Source organism: Danio rerio, chromosome 6, assembly GCF_049306965.1.
Source record: "Danio rerio strain Tuebingen ecotype United States chromosome 6, GRCz12tu, whole genome shotgun sequence".
Classification (NCBI taxonomy): Eukaryota; Metazoa; Chordata; class Actinopteri; order Cypriniformes; family Danionidae; genus Danio; species Danio rerio.
Genome location: NC_133181.1, coordinates 30,501,844 through 30,517,892, shown reverse-complemented (window position 1 = coordinate 30,517,892; position 16,049 = coordinate 30,501,844). Strand labels below are relative to the sequence as shown.

Here is a 16,049-nt window from a genome sequence, read left to right as displayed (position 1 = left end):
ATAAATATTAATAATTTAGTAGTTGATTGTTATTTTATTTATTTATTTATTTATTTATTTATTTATTTATTTATTTATTTATTTATTTATTTATTTGTTATTTTTTGTCCAAAGCTCTAGGGAGTTCAGTCAACTTCCTTAATTATAACGGGACTCTGTAAGCGAAGAGCTCAAGTTATTGTAATGCTTCGTGTTTGTAAAACATTGTGGGTTGTTTTTTCATGCGGCTAAGAGCACAATATTGTTCACAGGAGACTATTTCAGCATGGAATTAGATTTGTTTCTTTATTATCCAATCAAAATCTAGATGTTGCAAGTTGTTTTGCTTGCGCATTGAAAATTTTTGAACGAATGTCGGGATTTTGTGTCTATTCAAACAAACGTGTAAAGGTTTTGACCAAAATTAGGTACATTATTGTAATAAAAAATAAAATAAAATAAAATAAAAACATTTAATTAAAAAAAAATTTCATAGTGCAAAACATTTGCTCTACAAAAGTAATCTACTGACATTTTATGCAGTTACCACCAAGTGTTTCATTGTCTAATTCATTTTGCTTTCTGTTATATCTTTTTTTTTTTTTTTTTTTTTTTTCGCGGATCTAAAATCGTTGCTTACGAGTTGAACGGTTTTGAGCTCTGTAGCTCAGCAGCATCTTCGCTCTGGGATGAATTCCCAATATTCTATTATTGGTCAATCTTGATTGAGGTCACAGACAGTCTAAAGCCAACATATCAGCAGCGCTGCCTCCTCATTTCAAGAAACCAATGTTTGGAATTAACGCAAACTGATATTTCCTGTCATGCTATAGATAATAACTGACTTGGATAAATTAAGACTTAAAAATCAACTTTGTGAACTATCCCTTTAAATTAAAAAAAATTGTAATCCACATTGAAAATGATTGCTTTTATGCCCACCACCACCAGATGGCACTGCTTAACAGAATCTGGGAGGGGAACTAACTGAATCACCGCTAGATTTACTGTAAACACCAGCAAACATAGGTGTTCCTTACTTATTTATGTATATATTACAGTAAATATTACAGAATGTATATATTACAATAAAAATATCTTGAAAAAATATATTTTTTTACAAGAAGCACTATCAGCAGTTAGAATCATGCATATATACATATATAATAAAAAAAACAGTACACACAGTAAATAGTAGTAAGAAAAGAGGAGATATTTATATATAATAATTAAATTAAATTTGAACAATACATCATATTATTCAATATATCACATTAATATTCAATATATTATATAATTATTCAACATATTATGCATACAAATCAATACAAAAATAGATTAGAATAAACTGTACATTTACTGTACTCTCTCTCTCTTAGCAATGCTTTATGTAAGTCAATTTGTTTTACTAAGATGTGCAGGAATTCCATCAATGCAGGAATGTGATGAAGGTTATTCACTGCAGAATTGCTAGCATTGTACACATTGTTGCAATGTTTGCTTCTGCATGATTCTAACTGCTGATAGTGCTTCTTGTAAAAAAAAAAAAAATCTTTTAACATTTTTTTCTAGGTATTTTCACTGTAATGCATAGTGTAATATGTACTGTAATATATACATACTAAATAGGTAGGTACATTTCTCTCTCTCTCTCTCTCATTCTCTCTTTAATCTAACAAATTCTTTTTAAAGAGTGATACATTTTCTATTAAAAAAGACTGCAGGGCACTATAGAGTGTAACATTCACAAACATTTTGATTTGCACATGATACTATGTAATGCAATATGTCAATCAAAACACTAGCATAACATAAAGAAATCTTAATTAAATTAAACTAATTTAAAGTACTGGCTATGTATTTTATCATGAAATATTACAATGTATAAAATTACTTTGGGGCATCACGGAGCCCAGTGGGTTGCACGATCGACTCACAGCAAGAAGGTTGCTGGTTCGAGCCTCGGCTGGGTCAGTTGGCGTTTCTGTTTGGAGTTTGCATGTTCTCCCCGTGTTGGCTAGGGTTTCCTCCGGCTGCTCCGGTTTCCCCCACAGTCCAAAGACGGTAGGTGAATTGGGTAGGCTAAATTGTCGGTAGTGTAAGTGTGTGAATGAGTGTGTATGAATATTTCCCAGTGATGGGTTGCAACTGGAAGGGCATCCGCTGCATAAAACATTTGCTGGATAAGATTAATTAAAAGGCACTAAGCCGAAAAGAAAATGAATAAAAATTCATTATTTTAATATGGATGGAGAGTTGATCATGACAAAATGTTATAATCATAATCATCTCACATATGATTGTTGATACTATAATAATTTGATATATTTGTCTGCGGCTTAAGCAAGGCTTCATGGTATTGTTATACTATTCTCTGAGAAAGAAGCAGTAAAGTCTGCATATGCAAATGCATCTGTGTTTTAGGTCTTATAACAGACTGTTTTAAAGCTGAAAAGTCTCAGAGCATGGAGAACAATCCCATGGCTTTAGCTTCATGTTACTAGCACACATATGGATCATTACATCACTAGAATACCCAGGATGTTTGGCAGCACGGCTGAGCCCAAGTCAAAACTGTTTTTCCGGATGAGAGCCGGGTTATTCCTGTCACTCAAGTAAGGTGCTTCTTGCAGAGCTCAGGCATGTTGTGGGACTATATTTGGATCCGAGGAATCTCCTTCTCTTAATCTGTAAAATGATATCTTCAAGTCATTGCATTCACATTCTATATGATCATTTAGTAAAAGTCAAAGGCTAGTGATGTGTGATTTAACCTGTAGGTCATATCGTGGCTTCACATTCGCAACCAAACATTTAACCAAGTGTATGGTTTCCCTCCATGAAACCTCTGAATTTTTCCATGAATGGCTTCGGTTTCAAAATAAAGCAAAGTAAAGCAAAAAAGGGGAGGATGATGGATGCCAGACATTTTCTTTTGCCCTACTTTTCCTGGCAGTGTTTTAGGATCTATGAATGAATTACTTTCTAAGCTTCGGGTCACAGTGTTGCTTAATATGAGTCTTTTGCACAATCGTTTTAGGAATTCAGTATGATCCTGGACAGTTGCAATCCATAAAAATATCTTTTGTTGTTACTGAAACATCCATGACTACATTTGCCCCTTTTGTTCTGAAAGATTATAGTCTGCATCATTGAAATCAATGCATTTCTGTGATGAATGCTTGGAGAGGATTGCAAGCATGGGGTCGGGACATGGGTTAGGTTATGCATTACACACATTGCAATGCAAATTGTAACAGAAGTTATGCAAGAGTAAAATAACTTAATTAGTGACAGGTTTGAAGACATTCATAACCTTGAGTGGAAAACACAACGTGATTTCAGAAAGAACATAGCTTTGGTAATGACAGCTATGAAGTTCAGTTAACCTCTAGAATGTTTTCAAAATGGCAGAAATGGAACGATATTGTGTGGAATCTCTTTGTGGCTTATTCTTTGGTTTTAAGGTAAAATATTTCTTCAATTGCAGGAATCTTGATTGGATCTCGCTCTCATTACTTTAGTAAAAAGCAAAGCATGGAAGATTATTTTGTACAACATATGACATGATACAGGGCGACTTGGTGGCGCAGTAAGTAGTGCTGTCACTTCATAGCAAGAAGGTAGCTGGTTTGAGCCTCAACCTGGTCAGTTGGCATTCCTGTGTGGAGTTTGCATGTTCTCCCCGCGTTCGTATGTGTTTCCTCCGGGTGCTCCGGTTTCCCCCCGGTAAAAGTGAATTGGGTAGGCTAAATTGTCCATAGTGTATGAGTGTGAATGAGTGTGTATGGATGTTTCCCAGAGATGGGATGAAGCTGGAAGGGCATCCGCTGCGTAAAACATATGCTGGAAAAGTTGGCGGTTCATTCCGCTGTAATGACCCCAGATTGATAAAGAGACTAAGCCGAAAAGAAAATGAATGAATGAGATAATACACATTTGTATTATTTAGTGTACATTTTCATAACAAAACAAAGGTTATTTTGAGTGAACTATTGATACGATGGAAGGCAGTGGGTCAGTGGTTAGCATTGTTGCCTTACAGCAAGAAGGTCACTGGTTCGAGTCTCGACTGGGTCAGTTGGCATTTCTGTATGGAGTTTGTATGTTGTCCCCATGTTCACGTGGGTTTCCTTCAGGTGCTCCAGTTTTCCCCACAGTCCAAAGACATGCGGGTATAGGTGAATTAAATAAAAATAAATTGTCTGTAGTGTCTGAGTGTGAATGAGTGTGTATGGTTGTTTCCCAATACTAGGTTGCAGCTGAAAGGGTTTAAATGTTGCCTTAAATATTTGCAAATAAAGCACATTTTTATCTAACTAACTGAATTTGCTGAGAAAGAAGAACAAATTACACTCTTAGAACACTCTTAGAGCCTCTCAGAAATAAAAGGTCCAAAATCTTAAACTGGGGCAATACCTTTTTCAAAACACTTTTGTACCTTTAATGTACTATGAGGTACACATCAGTACTTTTTAGATATTAGTGCGTACCTTTAAGAAATTGTTAGGAACAAAAATTTACCTTTTGAAAAGGTACCGCCCCAGTGGGGAAGAATGTGCTAAACCTCTTTGATGGTAGACTTTGAGTATGGTAGTGACCAAATGACAAAAGAATGACCAAAACAACATTTAAGACATTTTACTATGTGGTCAGTCTGCTGGTTTGTCCTTTACTGCTGTCCTACTGCACCCATTATCACATGATATAAAAAAAATCACATTCTTTTTTATTTTTGATGCGCATACTGATTTTTAAATTTTTTTGGTAAATGTGTTACCATCATAGTTTGTGCACATTTTTTTATATGATAAAAAGTTGATCCTTTTCAATTGTGTTTATTGTACATTTACTCCGCTATTTTCCTTCAATCTGCAGTCACAAATTTATTTTTTCTTGTCTATGGTGATTGGCTAAAGTCCAATCAAATCACACATAAAAAGTAAATTGCATTATACTGATGCAAGCAACCCTTTTGGAAGCATTAAAAATGTCCAGGAACATGTCCAAAATCTTTACATGCAATGACCCAGAGACTTTTTCTGCATGTCACTAATGAGACAATGAAGGATGTCGACTGTACACTCTCAGAAATAGGTCCATATTAATACCTTAAGGGTACATATTGGTGCCTGAAAAGTACAAAAGTGTTCCTCGTAAAATTCTTAGGTACTAATATATACAATTGAGGTAGTATGGACCCTTACAAATTAGTACCTTTTGAAAAGGTATCACCCCAGTGACAGCTTGCGTACCTTTATTTCTGAGAGTCTATGATGACTGAAATCCTCAAACAGCCTTAAACTATCACTAAATGGAACGAATGGAGAATGGAAGAAAGGGCCGAATGAAGGAAGCACCGGACAAGGAATGGTAGGAAGGGCTGAAAGATGGATGGAAGGACTGAACTAATGAAGGAAGAAAGGATTCAAGGAAAGATTGAACAAACTAAGGAAGAAATGAAGGGACAAACAAACAAAAAAATTTATGAATTAACCTAATGAAGGAACAACAATATGAACAAATGAAAGAGCAAAAGAATGAAGGGAGGAACGAAGGAAGGAACAAATGAATGAAGGAAGGAAGGACAGAACAAACAAACAATGACAGGAACAAATACATGAAGATGACTAAATGCAGTACAGAATGTTACGTTTACGCATCCCTGCACAAACTGCATGCAAGTGAATCAACCTTTCACAGTGTAATACTACTCTTAAGTAAAAGGACTACTTTTTACTCATATGTTAAGTAATATTTACAAGATACTTTTACACTACTCGCACTACATTTGTGGGCAAGTAATAGTACTTTTACTTGAGTATGATTTTTCTTTCCCCCACTGCTAATATGAAGTAACTAGCAACATACAAAGCCATGATTTCTATAAATATTTCTATGATATTCAACCAAACTCTTGCAACATGTACATGTGCACTCTGGTGTGTAAGGTTACGCTGAGAGGACACAGCACTTATAAAAAGCCATTTCTCCACATTCTCCCCCCATGCCATGCTTAAACATGAGGCAAGAGCATGTGCGCTACTAAATAAGTGACAGTGTGTCCATCTTCACCTGTCAGTGTATGACTGGGATTGAACGCTTGTGAAACAGCATACTGAACATTCCTGTCTACGGCATGCATTACATAGCAGTGCAAGGACCTTATCTGAGTTAGCATGGTATGCTGTTACTGGGAAAAAATAATCATCACATGGAGAGAAAATCTAAGAGTATTTGAACATGTCTCATTGAAAGTATGGAATTCAGAAAAGGCTGCTGACAAACATGGAAGTATTTGAAAACCGAATGCTATTTCGCCAGCCGCATCATAACACGCAGACACGGACGTAAATACAGGTGACGGATACTTTGCAATGACTAATTCATATTTGCAATGCTGCAGCAGAGAGTCTTTTGCCAGGTAATTTGAACACTTCATCAGCCTGGCATCCGTCAGGCATGTCTGACCTTCCCGTGGAGCTCTTGATGTAAGTCGAGGGATGTTCTCCTGACTAAAGGCACAATAACAGATCATGATTGGGAATATCTATCTTTAGAACAGAGTCACGGTGACAGAGATTAGAATTAGCCTCATCTAGTCTTGGTTTCAGTTTGCATGAGGTCAGTGAATATCTAAATTTGTGTAGGGAAATTTGCATGAAGAAAAAAAAAATTGTAGTTGCTTAGTCTCTTATTTATTATAGGGGTCGCCACAACTGAATGAACCGCCAACTATTCCGGCATATGTTATACGCAAAAGATGCCCTTCAAGCCACAACCCAGTATTGGGAAACACCCATACACTCTCTCATTCATATATACGTTAAATTTTGTTTACCCAATTCACCTATAGCGCATATCTTTTGACTGTTAGGACACCGGAGCTTCTGGAGATAACCCTTGCGATCATGGGAGAACATGCAAACACCAAACAGATATGGCAACTGACCGAAGCTGCGGTGGGAAGAAACCGGAAAGTAAAGGATCAGCACTGTAAACATTGCAACAACATGTGGACTATAAACCTCCAGCTGTTGCCGTGATTTCGAAATGCAGATATGGTGTAAACATCACTTTTATATGATTAATTTAAGGTTAATTTAAATTTTAAAAGCATATTAGGCATCAAACTAAATCACAATCTCTTTAAGAGTAATAAGCTAAAGTGTCTTCCTAGGCTTCAGTTCATGGCACCATGCAGGTAAACTCAATGCTCAATTGCCTATGTGACCTAGTGAGCACCCTCATGTTGTTTCTAATAATGTTTTCCCAGTACTGAAACTTTAAAAATGTCCATTTCCCTCTAAAATTTACACATGTTCTTAACACCACTAATTTGCGAAAGTATTCACCAGTGCTCGACAGAAATAACTGTTATTGGCCGTGAAGGTCAGCAGTTCACCACTCTTCACCAAGTGCAAGCACAGATAAGTACATGGACACTGGAGCGTTTTAAAGCTGCGAAGATCAGTCGAGTCATTAGCGAATCACTCGTCTGTGTTTGCATTTGGTAAACATCTGTAAAGTGCAGTGAACTGACAATCAGTGATCACAATCATTTCTGTTGAGCAAGGGTGAACACTATGGCAAATCGGCAGAACGGTTGTTTAGTGCACTCAACACTAAACTTTTATTTGTAGGAGCAAATTATTTTTATTTTTATTTTTTGTACCAGTATTGAGGCCAAAAGTGGGCGATGGAGTGGCGATCTCGCCTTACAGCAAGAAGGTTGCTGGTTCAAGCCTTGCATGTTCTCACTCAGGGGCAGACTGGTCATATGGCAATTCTGGCAAATGGCAGAATGGCTGGACCATTTTTTAAATGTGGGCCGGTATGCTATTTTGTTATAATTTTTTTATATGTAATGTTTTTACATGCAGGCAGTTTTTATCTCTTGCAAGATAGGAATGTGATGATGATGATGGTGATGGTGATGGTGATGGTGATGGTGATGGTGATGATGATGATGATGAAGATGATGATGATGATAAAAGTAATAATAATAATAAATGTTAAGTATTAGCCCAATCGGCAATGGCCGGCTTGTTTCAAGATGGGCCGACCCAATCAGAGGTTACATGGACATAATCAAAATTTGGCAAGAATGTCAAACAAACAGTAAGTGCAACACAAGCTAATTGTCAGAGATGGACCGTAAAATAGGAAATGCGGTGCTGAAAAACTCTAAACACTTGCTCTAAAATCAGACACTGCCAAATGCATAAAATTAACTGAAATAGTCTCAAAATGGGACAACGCAATGGGTAGCACTGTCACCTCAAGAAGGTAAGAAGGTCGATGTTTCAAGCTTTGGCTGGGTCAGATGGTGTTTATGTGTGGAGTTTACATGTTTGCATGGGTTTCCTCCCGGTTTCCCTCACAAGTCCAAACACATGTGCTATATAGGTGAATTGGATAGGCCCAATTGTCCATAGTACATGTTTGTGAATGTGTGTGTATAGGGGTTTCCCAGTAATGGGTTGCAGCTTGAAGGGCATCTGCTACATAAAACATATGCTGGATAAGTTGGCGGTTCATTCAACTGATGCATGAAATGAATGAATGAAATGACTGTACGTATAAATTTGTTATAAATGGGTTGTTTTTGTTCTAATCACATACATTAAATGTTTAAATATCTATTACATACGCTACTGCTTATATTATTTCACCATCTGTACACCAATATAAGTAGTGAATGTGCGTGTCGGTGGATGGTGCTGTGTAGGTGTGGTAATGTGGGCTGGCGTGGCTACAGTGCCAGGGCTGATCTTTAATCTCAGTCTGCCCCTGTTCTCACTACATTTACGTGGGTTTTCTTCCGGGTGCTCCGGTTTCTCCCACAGTCTAAAGACATACGGTATAGGTAAATTGGAAAAAGCTAAATTGTCCGTAGTTTATGTGTGTAAATAAGAATGTATGGGTGTTTCCCAGTAATAGGTTGCAGCTGGAAGGACATCCGCTGTGTAAAACATATGCTGGATAAGTTTGCGGTTGATTTTACTGTGGCAACCCCTGATTAATAAAGAGACTAATCTGAAAGGAAGATGAATGAATGAATGAATGAATGGATAGATGGGGCTGAAATTCAGTATTGAGACAAGTCTAATATAGTGAAAGAATCAGTTCATTAACTTGAGTCTGATAAATGGCATCTAAAACGTGTGTTTGGGAAAGAAAACTTTAGCTAACTAGTGCCATTTCCCTTTACTTAGCTGAAAATGAGGTCTGATGTCTCTTTTCATTTACACTATACATTCAAAATGGATCTTCGGGTCACTTGAAAGGTGATGAAATTATAAATTTGTGTCACTTTCTTGTCTGTGATAAGATATATATCCAGGTACATAATATTCCTCTCTAGGCGATACTTCCGGGTTTCCTCCCATGGCATCCTCAATTTTGCTTTTAAAACGCGTGAAATCAGTCTATGGACTACACTATAAATATGCTGTACAGTATACATGTCATCACTGCTATTTCCATTAAATAATAATTTTAAGCATAACACAAAGAACATACCCCTATTTGCATGTACATTTTTTCTTATTGTTTTTAATGAAGGTTTCATAATTTGAGAAATGAATAATGCCAGTTACTAGTAAACCTGATACATACACCATTTTATGCACAGCCAATTACCTCACCCTAATGCATCTCAGTGTGACTCATAAGATAGACATTGTTAACCCGACATTGCATCAAAGTTAAAATATGATAATTCTCCTTAAAAAAGGATGTGTCTCAGATTCTAATCCCTCAAACAGGAAGGTGATACTGCACCACTTCAATTTGCTCCACCTTCAGAACTCACTTTTCATATGGTAAATTGGAGAGATCCGTTTGCATAAAAAGATAATCTTGACTCAGTAATACACACCCTCCATTTGTGAAGCCCTTTTGTGGGCCAACACTAAAAACAACGCTAATTGGTTTTAAGGCTGAAGAGAAAAACTAATTTATTGTTTGCTTTTTAATCTCTTGATTTATACCAAATAATTTCTCACATTTGTTTCTGTAGATATACTAAAGAAGATGTATTAAAGAGTATTGAAAAATGAAGGTCACTGGCATCCATAATAGAAAAAAAAACTACCTTAGAACCACATCTGCCATCCAGAATTCTTTTGTGTTCAACAAAAGAAAGCGACTTCATTTAAAACAAGTGGACAATGAGTAAATGATGAGAGGATTAGCCAGATTATTAGCCATACCCAGATTTATATTATTTAGTCTAATTGACCTTTTTGTCTTTTGTTTATTCAGTTATTTAGAATCATGTTCATTCTGTTGTACGTTATATGAGTACAAGCCAAGTTGGTGACTGCAGTTCACTTATTGGCCACCAGTATCGCTAACAACAAGGGTTTCTGAAATCCACATTGCCCTTTACAAGATTCATGTATGCTATTTGCGAGTCAATACAGATGTGCTTCAAACAGTTGCCAAAAGGTATTAGGTGAAAAAAAGGATTTTCCACCATAAAACAAATGCAAAATTAGACGTTCATAACCTTCTTTGGAAAGGACAAGGGGAAAGAGTCATTGAGGGAAATTCATTCCCTCCACACTCCTGAAGGTTTTGGAATATCATTGTGTCTCTCTGGAAACGCTGGCAAAACACAGCATTTGACTTATTGAATTATATCTTGAGGTATGCGTTACTAAGGTCCTTAACTAAAAACATGTTACTAAGATCATTGGAACGTGTAAATGCCAATTTTGAACATTTTGCTTTCCATTTGCTGAGTCAGTGAGGGAATTATTGGAAAAACTCTTCCAAACACTGGTGGAAACCATTTGCATGGAGGCTGTCATATTTAACCATGCGTTCACCAGCATGGACCATGCCACACTTTGAGCTAGTATTTATTTTAGAGATGTAAGGATGAAATGGATGGTAAGGGAACAGTGGGAGGAAGGGGGAGGGAAGTAGGATGATAAAAAGTGAACAGGTAGGTAGGTTGATCAGCCATCCTACGATGATGCCCAGAGACTCAGAGTGGGGGTATCGTCTCTGTAACATTTTGGTAAAGTGATTGGACCTATTGATTCAACCTAAGAGTAAAAAGAGGGATTGCTGTTGTTAATATTTAATGATTGTTAATGGAAAGCAAGAAAATAGAGAGAGGGATGGTGGGTTCGAGAGAATGAGAAGAACAGTGCTAGAGGGCTGGTCTGCCTTAAATAAGGTTTCAGGGAGTATGTGGTTGGTTAAGGCAGGGGTGTCCACACTCAGTCCTGGAGGGCCGGTGTCCTGCAATGTTTAGATTCAACCCCAATCAGGCACACCTGGGCTAGCTAATCAAGCTCTTTCTAGGCTTTCTAGAAATTGCCTGCAGGTGTGTAGAAGCAGGTTGGAGCTAAAATCTGCAGGAGACCGGCCCTCCAGGACCGAGTTTGGACACCACTGGGTTAAGGAGACAAAGTGAGGTGTGGTTCCGCTGCCGACCTTTGTTAACAAGTTAACTCTCTAAAAAATAAAAAATAAATAAACAGTATAGATTTGCTCTACTGCAGAATTCAAAGGAAAATATTCAGAAATTCTAGGAACCAAACAGCCCACTGGCGATGACGGCAATTATATAGACCAGGGGGTTTCAATTCTGCTCCTGGAGGCATTCTGCAGATTTTATTGACCTTATTCTAAACTGCGGAAGTGCGCCTGTTTTCACGATTGTCTTAGAACTTCCAATTTAGTCGCCTATGAGAGAAATGACTAGGAATAATAAACGGCAGAAAATGGTCAAACTACTTGCTCTACAAACAAATGTTAGCATGACTACACAGACCAAGTAGAATAATATAATAAGAAAGTATCAAATTGCAACATCAAGCAGCGTAACGAGCAGTTTTTAACATCAAAAAATGAATGGAAGTGAATGTGACCGGAAGTCGCGAGACAAAAAGATTCAAATGGCAGCACCCACTCGTCGCCGGAGAATAAGGTGAATATCCAACCATCTTCAACACACTTGCCAAAAGGTTTCTAAAGCCGCCTTTCCACTGCACACGACATTTACAACTGTCGGAATACGCCCCCTTATGGTAATCGCACAGAATTTTCAGTTTTCTAGTGCACCATGGGAGAGAAGCTGATTCTCCCAGTGTCAGAAATAAAAGTGTAAAAGCAAGAGCCTTTGCTCTCTGTGCGTTCACCATGGAGGAATGAGTGAATACTAGAAAAGCTAAAAATATTAGAGGGAATGTGGAGATAACATAAAAAAAGCATATTTTTATTACTCATTTATGAAAAGAAGTGTTTTTTTTTTTTATACAGACTTTTTCCGATTGAAAAATTATGAAAAAAAACTCCTATTTCTCATCTCGCATGCACGGACCTGCTTGGACAACACTGAAATACATCACATCCGGTCACATACAGTCTAGTTGCAGGAGTTCAAATATTTCAAATGGATCCACAGCTCAATTCGGATTCGAATTTTTCACATACGGAGATGATAAAAACTCCACGCAGCTCCATGACTACTCTCCATTAGAAATTAATAACTTCCAGTCTGTTGCTTGTCGTTTGTCATGTGCAGTGAAAAGGAGGGTTCAGACTACACAGTATATTTGTCTGTTACATCAGTCATGGTGGCAGACTATTGCATTCTCTTCAGAGTAAAAACACTCATGGTCATCATACTAAATTCCAAAATAAAGTGCTCCCAACTGACCACTTTGAAAATCTTCATTCCGAATGCTCCTTCAAAGTGTATATCAGACACTTCTTCATGTGTTGTTTATGAATCTCCATGACACTCTACATCAAGCAAATCACTATCAAAATCTGGAAAAGTATTTAACCTGAATGCCTCCTTAGAGAAAAGTCTGACAAGTCTCCCCTGATTTGCACTAAAAATCACTGAGCTCAAATATATTCTTATACGTTCCACAGAGGAAAGAATGCCATATTGTTTTATATTGACATAAGGGTGAAGAAAGTATTACATCCTTTACATTTTCGGATGAACTTGTGGGCAGTGGACACTGATACTTATGCATAAAGTACACAATTCACCATGACACCACATATAGGTCAACATGTTCATCTTAAGAAAATGCCTGTTGTGGAAAAAGGCTTTACGTTTCCAAGTTGCAGATGTTTCTGGAACAGACTCAGTCCCTGTAGATTCCACTGAAATTTGGGGAGCCTGGGAAGCCTACTAAAGCAAGCAACATGCCAAGAATGACATTCCCTATGGAACAGTGTGAGGTCTTACCATGTACACGAACAGATGTTGAAGCTCTTAGTCCACCAGTATGACCCCTCACCTAGACAAAACACAAGAAATGAACAAGACTGTACAAGTAAGACAAGAAATGTTTCAAGTTACATGAAAGCACAGTGGTATCTGAGTGATTTATAATCCCAATGACATGTTGTTGTGAATGGACAGTGATGTTTGTGAGCACTCCCGGCCATTGCTTGACCTTGAAATGTACTAGAGCCCCCTGAAGAGAAAGACATTCCGGCAAGAACATTCCTTGCGTCTGTACTCCTTCAGCTGAGAAAAGTCACACTGATTTGTCACAAGTAAACCCATCACCCAGGTATCTCGCAAAGCATTTATGGAATGCTAGCTCACACCTACTAAAGAAGGCATGCAAGGCAAAATGTTTATTCTGAAAACAGAAACCTGCTGAAGAACACACACTGTCCTCTTCTCAGCAAGACATGTTTAACACCGTTAGGTGGCCAACAGGTTTTTAATACATGCAAGTAATCATCCTGCTAGGGTATGTGTGTGTGTGTAAGGAGCATGATATTAGTGAGTATTACAAGGTAGTTTATCCTAAAACATAGACAAATTTAGTTTGCAGGCTGGAAACAACAACAAAAAGGCTGATCTTTCATGATTCATTAGTCTGCATTCTTTAGTAAACTATTTTAAAAATGCAGCTGATGAACAGAACTTGGGAGTCAAAGTTCTTAAGAGATTAATGTTGCTGACAGAGCAGGGAGGAAAGGTGAAACTCTACCAGGAATTTTCTTTACATGTTTGAGCCTTTTACAACCCAGTCTGGTTTCTCCTAGACAGCAATGAGAAGCATGAAACATGAGACTGTGACTTCTGTGAGAAATCGGTGTCTATCAGAATCGTCTCAGCAATATTATGTCCATGAGGGTTCCATAAATCTCGTAACTATGTTAGCTTGCTCTTCCATCTTTAATTAGAGTAAAACTTGTGTACATTTACAAAAAAAGTACATGTTATGTAAGCTATGTGAAATAAAAAAAAAACCTCTAGTAAGTAATGCCATACACCCAAAGCGCTTCACAATCATGAGAGGGGGTCTCTAAACACCACCACCAGTGTGCAGCATCCACTTGGATGATGTGACGGCAGCCACATAACGGAGAGTCAGGTCCTCAGTTTAACATCTCATCCGAAAGATGGTGCTCTTTGACAGAATAGTGTCCCCTTCACTTTACTGGGGCATTAAGACTCACACAGACCATGGATTTAGCACCCCCTGCTGGCCTAACTAACATCACTTCCAACAGCAACCTAGTTTTCCCATGTGGTCTCCCATAGGTATTGACCAGGCTCAGCCCTGCTTAGCTTCAGTGAGTAACCGGTCTGCAGTGTAATATACCTGTGGCATTTCTAGGCATTACATTAGGATGATTGAAAGGACCCACAGCGTTTTGGGCACCCAAAGATACTATTATGCCTCATTCAGACTAGCAGTGACTTTGTATCTGCCTGCCACTCTGGGTGACGAACTGCTGCAAATGCAGGTCTGTGTAGGTATATACAGCACATATACAACTGGCCTCTAAGCGAGCTGAGAGCAGAGCAGGTGAGCCCTACTGGTGCTCCTATTGACTGTTGCTCAAGAAAATTGCTCCTTATGCTCTTGCATGAAGTTGAATGATTTTCAACATGGTCATTAACGGTCGCTGTCGCTCGCATAGACAGAGGTTGGCGGAAGTTGCTCAGTCTCCGTTGAAATGAACGGTCGCTTGTAGTGTGAATGAGGCTTTAGGAGCCCACCAGAATCTCCAAATCCCCCCCCCTCCCCGGCTTATCACTTTTGTCCTCGACACCTACAAACCTGCCCACCACGCTCCACTTTCGTCTGCTACCTTGGAATGGATCTTCCATTTTTCAGGGTTCAGACAAAGCTAAGGTCTTTGTATAGGCAGTAAGGATAGCAAGGTTTTTAGCTCTAATTATGATCAAATACACCTGAAATGCTAATCTAGGTCTTCAGGGTTATCTGACAATTACAGACAAACTAAACTTGGCATTAGACCCTGACGCCAAGTTTAGAATATATGCCTTATTGTTTCAAACCAAGTGTGCCACAAGCCTGCGTTTGAGTGAAGGTCTCGGCCGTTAGATCGCCCCCTGGGGGCTGGCTGCAGTACAAGTCATAAAGCCCGCCTCCTCCGTGTTAATGAAGGAGACTTGAGCCCAAATAAAAAAAAAATATTACACTTGCAATAAGATGTCCCGAAAGATGGTTCTGGTCGATTAAGGCACTGGTTATTGTGCTGAAATAGGTGCCGGTATTCATTTTTGTAGACAGTTTGTTTTTAGCAGTAATTTAATGCTGGGCGTGTCATCGTGATTGACAGCTGTGATTGACAGTTTCTCAAAGCAGACTGTCTGAGCTTCGGCAGGAGACTGAAGTGTTATTATTTGATTTCTGTGTTATTTTACCTTGACAAAATGAGTTCAGCAGTAAACTACAGTTTCTGACATACATGATCCTGGTGGAACACTGTTTATTCGTTAAGGTCAGGGCTTTTTTCGGGCTTTATTAGTTTGCTGATACACGCCTAACCACCCAGATAGCAAAATACACTCGGGCCAGTTCCGGCTAGATTCTCGCCTGCCGGAGACTTACCCCTCAGAGCTCAGACTGAATACCTCTGCTGGACCTACTCCGGATGCCTAGACTCACTGCCCGATTCCAGCCCGAGTCAATCGAGCCAGATGCGGCGGCCAAGCGAGCCGGCGCTGCCGCATGCGAGCCGGTATCAGCCCGCGACGCTGCGAGTAGGTTATGCGCTGCGGCCCGGAGCTGGCGCGATTGAATATATAAAACCCT

The 16,049-nt window shown here is 38.6% G+C and overlaps 1 protein-coding gene and 1 long non-coding RNA gene across 2 annotated transcripts in view; one reads left to right on the top strand and one right to left on the bottom strand.

Moving 5' to 3' along the window:
• LOC141386287 (uncharacterized) overlaps nt 1-16,049 on the bottom strand; it is an 816,166-nt gene that overhangs the window by 460,358 nt on the left and 339,759 nt on the right. The window lies entirely within an intron of this gene.
• Nucleotides 1-16,049, top strand: part of LOC141386289 (uncharacterized) — a 157,237-nt gene that overhangs the window by 58,265 nt on the left and 82,923 nt on the right. The window lies entirely within an intron of this gene.